This window comes from Camelus dromedarius, chromosome 15 (assembly GCF_036321535.1).
Source record: "Camelus dromedarius isolate mCamDro1 chromosome 15, mCamDro1.pat, whole genome shotgun sequence".
In the NCBI taxonomy this organism is placed as follows: domain Eukaryota; kingdom Metazoa; phylum Chordata; class Mammalia; order Artiodactyla; family Camelidae; genus Camelus; species Camelus dromedarius.
Genome location: NC_087450.1, coordinates 4,425,898 through 4,438,657, shown reverse-complemented (window position 1 = coordinate 4,438,657; position 12,760 = coordinate 4,425,898). Strand labels below are relative to the sequence as shown.

Genomic DNA, 12,760 nt, shown 5'->3' with positions numbered 1-12,760 from the left:
CAGCCTGGTTACATGCACCCTGCCTTCATGCCTTGGTGCAGGAGCTGAGTTTGTTTAGCTGAAATGAACGCCCCCAGAGCAGCCCTGAAGGGAAAGCTCCCAGCTCTGCACGGCGAGGCGTGTTCCTTTCCTTCTCTGAGCTGATAACAGTTTGCAGTCGTCTGTTTTTACATTTATCCCTTTAGTACCTGCCTCCCCTCCGGAGTTTTTGCTTAAGCAGAACAGGTCCAGGTTTGTGTTGCTGCCTGCCGGATATTCTGGGCTGGGAGACAGGCGACTCCACGTCTGGCTCTGGTGCTGAACGGAGAGGGCAGAAATCCCAGGGGCCCATGCTGAACAGAGGCCCCTGCACCCAAAATTATGGTCTGACTTTGGGCAAATTACACCGTCTTCTTTACCCTAAGATTCCTCATCTGTTCATGAAAATAACTGCCCATGGCATGTAGAGTTTCAAGGATTAAAGGAAATCACCAAATTCACAACCTATTCAAGCGGCTACCAGTACGTCCTCAACAGGCACATGCTACCTTTACGGCTGTAACACACGCTAAGCGGGGCGGAAGGACACAGTAAACACTGCTAAGTGCCTGTTAAGTGTTTCATGTGTGTTATAATACTGTTTAAAACTTACAACAAACCCAGGAAGAAACGAATATTATAATGCATATTTCACAGATTCACCAACAGTTTAATGGAGGTTACACTCTAGTCCAAGGTCCTTTGGTGAGGAAATGGCGATTTAAACCTGAATCTGAGCCCAGGCCTGGGCTACACCTCTCTCCAATCAACCTCACCACTTGCCTATGAAATCCACCTGTCCAATACACGTTTGCACAGGTCAGCTCTTAAATGCAAAGTGTGCCACCGTTTGTCAATGTTTGTTAATTACCATAAAGTGCTCTCAGAAACCGCTACAGAAAAGACAGGTTGACCCACATCCCTGCCAACAAAGAAGAGATATTCTGCCTTGCGTTCTCCTGTAATGTGCAGAAACCCTTCCCTACACCACCAAATCCAAATGTATGCTTCCTCCATGTTTATGTTTGCACACGGCTTATTAAAGTAGAAGGTACCTGCAGTAATTCCATCTCGTTTCCTTTGCAAGATTCCAGATTATCCACAATCAGTCTGTGAATGAAAATACTACAATGTGAATTAAAATACTACAACCATGTCAGTAAACAAAGAATGCTGAAACCAAGTCATCAAGGCTGCCGCCACCCCCCAGTGCGGACAGACCTGAAGCCCAGCCTCTACAGCCACTCACAATGCTGCCCTCTGAACAGACTGAGAATAAGAAGACAGGATAATTGCCCTAGATAGCTAGGTGCTTGTCTAAAGAATGAATCCAGTGAGGTCAAATGATACATACAAAGGCACTAAATTCTTTAACTTGAGATGCCTGGATTTCTTTAGATAAAAAGCAATCTTTTATTGTTCCAACTCCCTGGTCTTTGTTGTAAAGCTCCTATATAATCCTAGTTCCTCCCCTACTTCTTGGGAGCAGTCCCTCAGACAGATTTGAAGGCTGTCATCCCGCCTCGAGTCCTCCCGCCTAATAAAGTGTAACTCTAAACTTTCAGGCTACACATTTCTTTCAGTCGACAAGTCCCAGAATAGACACAACTCATCAATTCTGTAATGGAACACACTGGATCAGGAACCAAAAGCGTGTTCTAGTCCAGAAAAACTACGGGTCCCTCTTTCTTTCTGTCATTATACAATCCCACCAGAACTCATTAATTTGCTGTCTGCTCATCTGGCAACCAAACTCAGAGAAGAGTCAACTCAGCAGAGTGCTCTACTCGGGAGAACACCCCGCAGCAGCACTGCAGGCTACCTGCCCTCCCGCACGCTCTGCCGACCCCTAGTGTCCTCCGTGGAGACCAGGCCAACAGAGGTGTTCCCAACAGCTGCAAAGTCCCACAGATTAAATAAAAGCATTATATTTTCTACGATATGTTATGTATATTACCATTTCTGAAAACAGCTTTGCCAGAAGCCCAAATTTTCCACATTAATCTGCATAGGCAATTCCGGCCCCCAAGGGAAAACAAGTCTTATGACGATGCTAAGGCCTCCAAAGTCCTCTCCAGGACCATCAACCAAACTGCCTGCAGGCCTACAGCTGCAGGCGGCTACATGTCTGTTTTTAAAGCAACCCCTTCCTGCCCTCGGGCGCTACAAAGTCCCTCTATGCCCTCCCATCTCAGGGTAAGAGCAGCCACTGCAGAAACTTGCAGGGTAGCACTGACAGGACTGGACACAGAGGATCAGAGCTAAACTAAGCCTTCTGATGACACGAGCTTGTCACTGTGTCATTTTACAGATGAAGGTATATATAGAGAGGTGGGGTGATCTTGCTCAAAGTCACACAGCTAATAAGTTGCAAAGTCTATAACTCAGCTCCACCCTCTGGCGTGACGCTCCAGCTGGGACACCCACAGGGTTCTCTCGTGCCTGCCTGACCAGTCCTTTTCTGTCACTCATAACCCACCACAGTGTCTGACCCTAGCCTGACTTTTCAGCCTCATCTCCCTCTAGTTTCTCAGGAACAAGGCTGCTCGGGCCACTGTGTGACTTCCGGCTCCCCAAACCCTCAGTGCTCAGGGTGGTCTTGCCTGTGCAACCAGCACCCTGCTCAGAGGCTCTTCCTTCCCTGCAGGAGGACGTTTCCACTCTCCGCAGGGACACCCCCACTGGGAAGCGCTCTTCTCCCCCTCAGCACGGCAGGTGTCCCAGGCCACATCCCGAGCTGCCCCATTAGGACTGCCTGTGCCCAGGTCTGCTAGTCAGACCAGCAGCCTCAGAGCCAGGGTTTATGCCCGGGTCACCCTGCAAACCTACTGCCCTCCTCACAGCCCCCAGCCAGTAGGTCACCTGGAAGTCACAGCAAGTGCCCCACCCAATCCCGAAATCTCTTCATTTGCCAGCACCGCTGATGACTGGTCTCCAAAGTTTGGTCAGTTTCACACAAAACAGCAGCTTCCACTGAAGCTGAGGGTTTTCACTTCTGCTCCCCATCCTTAATGGAAACGTCAAGGGAAACCAAAAGACCTTTTCTCAACCCTTTTCTGATGACACATTCCCACCCACATTACTCACATGCTCAAGAGTTTTGGGTCCACGTGATTTCGTTTCCCTTATGCTAAGTGGCTCAAAACACTGCAGGATTCTTTCTCTTTTGAGAGTATTTGTTTGTACTGAGTTTATTGACTTTAATCTCTTTTTGTCTCTCTCTTAAATGTCCCTAGCAGTTGCCACTTCTTAGCCCCTTCAGCAGCCTCCCTCCCATCATCTAGTCTAGGAAATCATCTGTGATGAGGGGCCCGGGGGCAGTCACAGAAGATGGAACAAAGGTACAGAGAGGCTACATAATTTGCCCGAGAAGATCAGCTTCAAGCCCCAAAACTGTGTGTCACGTCCCTCTGTTTAACACTTATGCTAAACTAGTTAACTTTTTATAGATTATGGTTATAAACAGATGAGGTATCAAAATACATAGAAGGACACACATCAACTCTAAGATGTTTATTAACTCCACTATTTTGTTTCTATTTATTTTATTTCTATTAAAAAATATTAGGAACCTCTGCAGTGAATATAACAAAATGTTAATGGGTGTTAAATCCAGAATATAGAGGCGTAAGTGTATCATTACTCATAATTATTTGTATGCTCACAAGACAAAATGATTTGAACGTCTCTCTCCCCTCCCCCTACTCGCTACTGGCTCTCACCTGAGCTCCCAGACCACACATATAACAGCCTTTCACTTTATCCACAGCTGAACTCATCAGCGTTCCCCCAAAGCTCCCTCTGCAGCTTTCCCTGCTCAGAGCACAGCAGGACCATCATTTACCTCATTAATCCACCCAGAAACCTGGGCCTTACTCCATCCTACCTTCACAGACATCATTCATCCTTTCCTTTTTACCATCTAAACATGCCTAAAATCTGTTCGTTTTTTCCCGGTGACTGTCCCACTGACTGTCCCACCGCTCAGGTAGAAGCCACCAACACTGCCCACCTGGACTCACGAGTCTCCCAAGTGGCCTTCCAGCTGCTCTCCCCTACTTGACACAAATTGGATTTTGTCACTCCCGTTCTTTTATGACTCTTTTCAAACCTAGTGTTCTTAGAAGAAACTCCAAGTTCTTCACATGGTGAAGGTGTTTGCCATGAAACTGTCAGCTCAGGGAGGGCAGGACCCCCCTCCTCCTTGGCCCTCCTCTTTCCCTAAGCCCCGCCCTCTCCCTCGGCCCCGCCCTCTGGCACAGCGCTGGCTCAGGAGGACCTGCTGAGCTACACCATCCTGTATTCTAACCCTGGTGTTCAATTCTTAGCAAATTGCTTCACTTATCCATACAAATCCAAGGTAGATTAGAAAGATTTTAGATGTTGAGCTAGACTTTTGATTTGGGGATTTTGCACTAGCAACCTGCAATTACATGTTCTAATGATTCTGTCTTCTTAAAACAACACCCAGATTTAAGGAGTTATTTGTGGAATGTCTTCGGAGTAAAAGGGACTGTACTTTTACAGACTTTATGTTGTATAACATGAACAACACGGACAGGGTCACAAATGGAACTGCCTCACAAGTGACAGAAGACAGGTGAGAGGCACAAAGCAACAGGTCGCAAAGACGGTAAGAGCAAATTTGTTTTGCCAACCCCCCCAAAAATGCCTGAAAGAACCAAAAATTCTGAATTTTGAAAGTAAAAGATTATCATATAGTGAAATAAAATAAATAATCCTCTTCATCAGGGTTTCAAAATCTGACTCCAGATTTTTTAGCAGGCCATACTGAATCCTAGCACAGAAAAATCAGATGGACTAGTGGTGAGTAAGTTCCACGAAAACTGCAGTAATTCCTCCACTTGTGTAAGGACATACACTCACCTGCCGAAGGTGAAAGTAGACTGCATTCTGGAGAAATTCGGAAGCTTCCAGGCTCCGCTTCTGGATGCCGAGGACACGGACAGCTTGGAAGCATGCTTCTAACTCAGTCACCGGAATTCTTACACTGCAGGGGGAAAAGGAGGCCCTCAGTCGATAGCAGAGATGTTCCTGTCGTGTATCACAGGCCGTGCCTCAGGGACTCAGTGCCTTGCAGCAGCCCGGCCCCAGGAGAGGACCCGAAGCGTGGCCCACCGAAGCAGGAGGTGCACTGTGCTTGAGAAATCCCATCCCCGATGGGGGCAAGAGGGGCTGGTGGGGTTGAGTGAACCTATAAATGCCCACAGAAATATGCCTGCATTCATTCAAGTGATACAAGCAACAGTAGCAGGCTATTTAACAAAATTTCAATTTTCAGTGGAAATTTTGCCATTCCTTTCCGCTTGTCCCCTGCACTCTGAAACAGGCTTAGGCTCTCTCACACCTGCAGCTCTGAAGCAATAGTTGTGAAGTCATTTTACTTTGCTGCAAGTGTCCTCGCTCCCCGTGTCACTGTGTCTGTCCTCTCTTAACACAGTCGGATATCTTCCTGGATCTCTATCTGAGTTCCTTTCTCCTCCTCCTCAGATCCTGAGATAAAGGACAAGTGAAGACACATGAACAGAAAAGGCACTGTGGACTTGACCAAAATCTACAGTGACCCCTAGGTGAGTGCTGCCCACCCCTTACCTTCGATTCTCAAGGTTCTGCACAGGGTGACATCCAGCCCAGAGAGGTGGCCCAATTAAAAGCTATGTGGCTTGGGCATGTTGACAGGTGCAGGAGCTGGTTCCGGTGCCAGGCCCCTCCCCACGTCTGCTCCCCTCTCCCCCGAAGCCCCGCTGCCAAGCACTCAGGCTCCGTGATCTGATGTCCTTCTCTTCTACTCTACTCCAAACCCTTTTACTTTTCCTTTTTTCCCTAATTATCCCCAGCTGGAGTGATTTTTCAATCACAGTATCAAAAAAATTTCCTGCAGCCGAAAATGAGGTCTCCAGATATCAATGCCCATATGCTGCCTCCTGAAGAGAGCCGCTGGCTAGGGGACCCTCACCAACACTCACGGGGCATCAGACATGTTCCAGGGTCGGCCACCCCCAACAAGAGTTTGCTGTGACCCCTATGCCCGCACAGCATCCCTGCTCACAAAAATATAGTTGGCCAACTTATCGGTTATTAAGAAGCAAAAATACAAAATTTCTCATGTTTCTTACTAAAATTATCTATGAAGCGGAAAAGGGAATTGTAATAGAAAAGAACAATTTTGACCCCATGTTAGGTCTGTTCCTTTGGCTTTAAACCTGTGTCCTGATTTCTAGGCTCAGACTTGCTATCTCTGCACCATTTGTAAAAGAAAGTTGCCTTTAGACTGAAATATCCAGGACAGCCTCTTCTCCTGGCCGTGATCTTGAAGGATGCTAACTAATCTGCACTTATGTAGAGATGGCAAGTTGCAAAATAGAGAATAACTTTGTTTTACTTTTGGAGGTATTACAATGGCAACATGATTTGATCCACATGGACAGCTGCAAGAACAGCGGATTCAAAGGACAAGCAATTCATACAACAAGAAGTTTCCAACAACCAACTGCAGCCCCACCCCTTTTTAGTATAAAAGGAGACTCAATTCTGACTTGGGGAAGATGGTTCTTCAGGACATCAGTCTGCCATCTTCTGGGTCTGCCAGCTTTGCAAATAAAGTCACTATTCCTTGCTCCAACACCTCATCTCCCAGTTTATTGGCCTGTCATTTGGTGAGCAGAATGAGTTTGGACTCGGTAACAAAATGACTGCATTGGAGGTAGTATGTCTCCACACTTTCCTCGTTTCCAATATGTAACATGCACATTATTTATGATCTAGTGCAAATAATTCATCAAAGACAACCACAAAAAGAAACTATACTCACCCAGCTATCAACACTGAAGTCAAAACCTGTCAATTTTATATGCTGTTTAAGAACACAACCGAAAAACCTAACATAGGGAGTCGATTACACGGAAATAAAATTATTTCTACTCCTTCAAAACTTTTTCTTTTCTTTTCTATTTTATTTTGTTTTGTTTATTGAAAAGAAAATAAAAGTCAAATCATTTTATTTCACGTATTTTTGTTATAGTTACATACTTTAAATACTACAAAAAGACTTATATTGCAATAAAAAATTGTTCATATATTAGTATAAAGATATATACACAATCAATGGGGATTAGGAAAAGAATGGACATTTACTAAAAATCCACTGCAATCCAGTCTTTTACAAGCATATCATGGAATATAAGCTCTATTATCCAGGGAGCCTCACCCACATTCTCACTACTGAGTCCCTTAGTAATCAACCACTAGGTCACCAGCATAGAACCATGTGATCAGTATTTTAGGAATAAATGAGGGAATTAGCTCATTCAATTCTAAAACAAAAACCCTAAAATAAATACTGAACTTATTTACGGATAGAGAAAATTTGTCCCCAAAAAAGTAAAGTTTCTTCCTCAAGGTCACAAAGCTAATAACTGGTAAAGGTAAGATTTGAACTCATCTGCCTGATTCTAAAAACTAAGGTGGAAATCCCATTCGACTGGGGAGTGTCCAGCTGCACAGCCTATCAAACTATCTTTGTTCAGAGCTGGCCTTAGACAGCCTGAGACAGCACCCCATTCCTGTGGAACTCGAGGGCAAATGATAACAATAAGGATTTTATATCCAGCAGTTTCTAAGATCTCATGTATATAAACTGTCAGCAGGTCAGCAGAAAATCTCTGGGAAACATGAGTGGGTCCAGACCTTTTTGCTGATTAGAAACTCAATCTATCAGGATAGAGTGACCTTCCCATGAGAGGCCACATGGACATAAACTAAAGGCAGCTGAACAATGGAAACTAGCAAGACCCCGGAACTCAAGTAAGGATCCCTGCCATCCCCCACCCAGTTGCCTCTTCATCCGCGTGGACATGAAGACAGAAGACCCGGGTTCTTGTCCAAGTTACACTATCATGGATTCTCACCCATAAAAAGGTACGACTCTATGCTGTTGTAAGTCCTTTCCAACTCAAATATGATGACACCAATATCTCAGCAGAATATCTATGTCTCCACTTCCCCTCTTCTAATAGGAGTCTATTTCTGTGGACACAAAGCAGAAATCCAATTTAAAAAACCATGCAAGAAGCCAGGTGAATTTCTGCTTAAGAGACTTTGCTCTCACGCTCAGTGAATGAAAACTCAGAAAAAGTGGTCCTTCTCCCTCAGCAAATGGGAGGTAGCCTGATTGTGTGTGTGTGTGTGTGTGTGTGTGTGTGTGTGTGTGTGTGTGTGTGTAAATCAAATATAATCATGTCTGGGATGTGTACAGATTATTTTTAATTTCACTGTAATTTCATGGGGATGAGCCAACATTTAAAGTAATTTGAATCTAGTGTTCTCAGTCTCAGTCTCTTTTGGTGGAGGAGGTGAAAGGGGAGAGTAAAGGAGGAAAGAGGTAAATGAAACAAAGAAGTAAGAATACTGCTAGGGAAAGGCAAGACGTTAATTTTGTTCCTCATTGCATCACAACAAATTAGGGACTGGCTTTCCCCCGATGTCTTATCGAGCACTGAGTTGCAGAAGAAGAGGCGACAACCCATTTCTCACTGAGATTGTGGCTGTACGTGGCATCTTATAGACACAAATCATTTACACTGATCAAACACTCTAGCAGCAGGCCGTAATTCTCCTGTTTTGAGAGACAAGAAAACAGGAGTTCAAAGAGGATGTATAACTTGACAAAATTCAGAGGACCAGTAAACTAAAGAGGATGAATTCAAACTCAGATCTGAATGCAGAGTCTGCTCTTCCCACTCCCAGGACTGGAAAATCCTTAACACACAGGCTCCCCAGCTCCCCTGCAGTGTTCCTGGCGCCAAGCATTTCCCATGGTAATGTTAGCCAGTTCTCACAGACACAGCGCTCTGTGCAGCCAATGACCTCCATCGGACCTTGATCATCTACCTGCCACGCCCACTAGGCTTCACCATACAGGCAGGAGAGCTGGCTTTGAAGTGCATACAAAGCCACCCCCGGTCTAACCTGGGCTCTTCTGTGGCTTCTCCAGCCTAAAGGCAGCCATGAAACTGCTCACAGTCTGTACATGAGCCACACTACCTCTCTCCATCTGTCTCCCCACCTATACTACTACTTAGCTATGACCATTTTGAAAATCTTGGAAACAAATTTTTAAAAACAGAAAAGAAAGGATTCTGGAACAAGTGCTTAATACTTACAATTTTAAATGACAAGTTACAAATTGAGTATTGACAAACAAAATCTTCCTTTCTAAATGTCAGTTTTAAGCATTTAAATATATAATAGCAAAAAATTCTCACAAAATTAACAAAAACATAAACAATAAACTGGAATAAATTCAAAAATAATGCCCATGTTCTAAATGGAGAAACTTCAGGACTATACTGAGTGTTAAAGTAAGAGGTATGAATGTAGAGACATAAACATATTGCATGGAGGAAAGCAGTTTTGTAAAGATGTATGTTCTCCTAAGAATAATTCAAAACTTACTAAAAACTCCCATGAAAATTCCAATCTGATTTTTTTAACTTGAACAAAATATTTTGGAACCCTTCAGGAATAATAAAGTCATAATAGTAGACAAGAAAATTTGGGATGGATGAAAAGAATAAAAAAAAAATCAGATTGCCAGTGATTAAATAAATTTTTACAATATGTAAGATATGGTGCTGGAGTAAGGAAGGGAGATTGACAGAAAGGAACCATGAGTTCAAAAAGAGACTCTAGTGTATGTAATTATTTTGTACAGATGGGATTTCAAATCAAAGAGAAAAGTATGAATTCAATAATTGTCCTGGGACAATCAGAATCACCTAGAAAGAATAAATTCTATTCCTGTCATAATGACCACAAGATAAATTGCACATAGTGATGTAAATATTAAAAAGTACTAATAACAGCAAATACAACCCTTTGCTCTTATTAACTCAACTTCTCCTCACTATAACAAGTACTATTATAATCACCACCTTAGAGATTAAAAAAACTTACAGAAGAGATTTATTCCATTATAAGGAAGTATTTCTAAGAATGTCAAAGATAAAACCCACAAGGAAGACATTTACTATCTTAAGAGTAGTTTGAGCCACAACAAGAATAAATAACTTTCTGAACAAAATGAAAGGAAAGAAATGACAAGAAAAAGCTCTGTGATACATTTTGATGAAGTCACGAAGTAAATTTTCATAACATACAAAGAGCTGTCACAAAGCAACAAGAAGCTCCCTCACTTAAATGTTTGCAAAGGACAAAATGAATCATTCATTTTAAAAAATTCAAAAGGCTAATGAGTGAAAAAAGCTCAAAATTTCACTGGTCATCAAATGCAAACTAAAACGATGAAAAAGCACTTTTGCTTATCATATTGGCGAATATTTTTAAGATATTCTAGTTAGTGTCCATCTGTTGGAGAACAAATCATGAGCGACTTTTTCAGAGGATGACATATCAATGGATATGTAAACTCTGAAAAACGTACATACACACTGACTCAACTCCACTTCTAGGAATCGTTTCCTTTAGAAAAAAAACAATCAGTCCAAACAGATGTATCCATCAGGGCATTTACACAGCACTGTTTACAAAGGTGGGAAGAAAAACTGAAGTGAAATAATATCCAGCGATAGAGAATTGGTTACATAAGTAATTGTGCATTTTTTCATTCCCCAATGGAGAAGGAATTTCTAGAGTCACTTGAAAGGAGTCTGTGATGAATGTAAGTGTCACATCCAGGGACTAAATTTCCAGAAGCCTTAACTAAAGGAATATACATACAAGATCACAGGAATATCTGTACAAGAAGGATGCAAGTCAAACATTCTTTCTGACAGTGGAAAGTGGAGAAAACTTAACTGTCCACCATTAAGACAATGTTACGGTAAATCAAGGCGAGCTGCGGGCGCTGAGGGAGCCGGCGTTTCACCGTGGTCCAGGGCCTTGTCCACAGCACTCTCCCACCAAATGTGTCCGTGGACAAGAGACGACACCCGCACATCAGGAGACCCCTCCAATCTATCTGAAAGGACCGGGTGAGTCTGGAGTGGGAGGACGTCTATGATATACCCCTGAGTGAATAAAGCGAGCTGCAGAAAAACATATAGTATGGTCTCATTTTTAAATAAAGCATATATACACACACCTATACATTGATTTCTCATATGTGTATATATATGTATCTCATAGGCATAAAGGTCATGAAATATATATACCAAATTTTCCACAGCTTTTACTCTCAGGAAATAATGGGAAGTGAGTTAGGGGCCTTCCTGTACCACCACAGTTCTCTTTTCAGTATTTCAGTTAAGTATACTTGGAATTTAAATGTTTATTTAAGTCCGAAGTAAAATGGACGATGCATTCCTTAAGACAGAATGCTACACTGGTCATTAAAAATCATGCCAGGGGAGATAGAATATTGTAGAAAAACATGTAATAAGCCGAATGGAAAATGGAGATTTCCGCACAGTAAACAGGGACAGAGTGCTCACTGGTTTTTATGACAGAGCTGATACACACTGACGAAAAGAACAGAAAATAAATGTTAAATTGTTAATTATTATCTCTGAGTAGCGGGACCAGGATAGACTCTTTTGCCCCTTTTTTCAGACTTATTATATTAAATGCAAATTATTTTTCATCTGAAAAAATCATTTTTAGGCGTGTAGTACCACGCATTGGGGAATAATACATGAATACTTACAGAAACAAGTAACTAGGAGACACCGCAGCAGCGCTACACAATGTAGAACGGGCGATCCTGATTAACATGGTGCAGTTACATAAGGACCCACAAAGTGAGAGCACCTGCTGTAACAGGGCGTCGCCCCCTTCTATTTGTCAGTTGTGTCTTCAGGTCTGAGGCAGTTCTGAGCACGGCCAGTGTCAGTGCTGGTGTCTGGATGGATGCTACTGGAGGTGAGGGCACCTGCAAGTGGAGAGGAAGAACAGAAACCATCCTCTGCCTTTTCTGTCTTGTTTCTTTGTTACTTTAAAAGAGAGGAATAAATAAGATAAACTGTGTATCTTCCCTACAGAAATTTCAGTAATGAAACCGTTTTTAAAGTCTTCACAGCTTATATTCTGCCTATAACTGTCTTTTCAACAAAGCATCATATTTATTAAATGTGAATTGACTCAGTTAATTAACTCCCTGTTGAAACATTCTAGTAAAGAACATGAAATGCCGTATGTAAAAGAACCACACCTGCAGTGACTAGCACAGCTGTCTTGACGGCAGTGTATTCAGCCCGCACCATCCTGTGGTCCTGAGCTCCTGATGCTGGTAAGAGAGAACGCTGCCGCCTCAGATGGAGAGATACTGTGAAAGAGTTTGAACTCTACAGTACTGACAAAACATAACTGACAAATCCCAGGTACCTTTGAGGCTGTCATTTTCTGTTTCTGGCCAACCCCCGTCAATGAGCAGAACCACCCCATTCCCGAGCCATGGGAATCATGTGGGAAGCAGTTTTGGAGAAATTTCCAGGTATAGAATGTAACAAACTATACATAGATCTCTGAAAAAAGAAAAGATGCAATATTCTGATTTTGGAAGAAACTCAAAATATTCTCCTAAGCCTTAGTAGCTGGAAAGGCTGGGCATCTCCTAAGCCACTTATTTATTTCACAGCCAGTGAGCATCTCCCACAAACCCTGTTTCCCTGTGTCTGCTGGGAGCCTCAGGCACACTGTTGCTGTCAACCTTATAAGTCACAAGGCAGATGCGTGTCTCTCATGCCTGCAACCCTCACACAGGCTT

The 12,760-nt window shown here is 43.0% G+C and overlaps 1 long non-coding RNA gene across 2 annotated transcripts in view; it reads right to left on the bottom strand.

The window, feature by feature from the left end:
* Window positions 1-12,269, bottom strand: part of LOC135323028 (uncharacterized) — a 53,032-nt gene extending 40,763 nt beyond the window's left edge. The window contains exons 1-3 of one of the 2 annotated variants that reach the window (XR_010384112.1): window positions 12,206-12,269; window positions 11,702-11,926; window positions 4,906-5,029 (exon numbers count right to left, since the gene is read on the bottom strand). This is a non-coding gene — a long non-coding RNA (uncharacterized LOC135323028). Of the gene's footprint in view, window positions 1-4,905; window positions 5,030-11,701 lie in introns of both variants that reach the window. The other variant, XR_010384111.1, reaches the window with a different exon arrangement.
* Window positions 12,270-12,760: the final 491 nt, after the last annotated feature.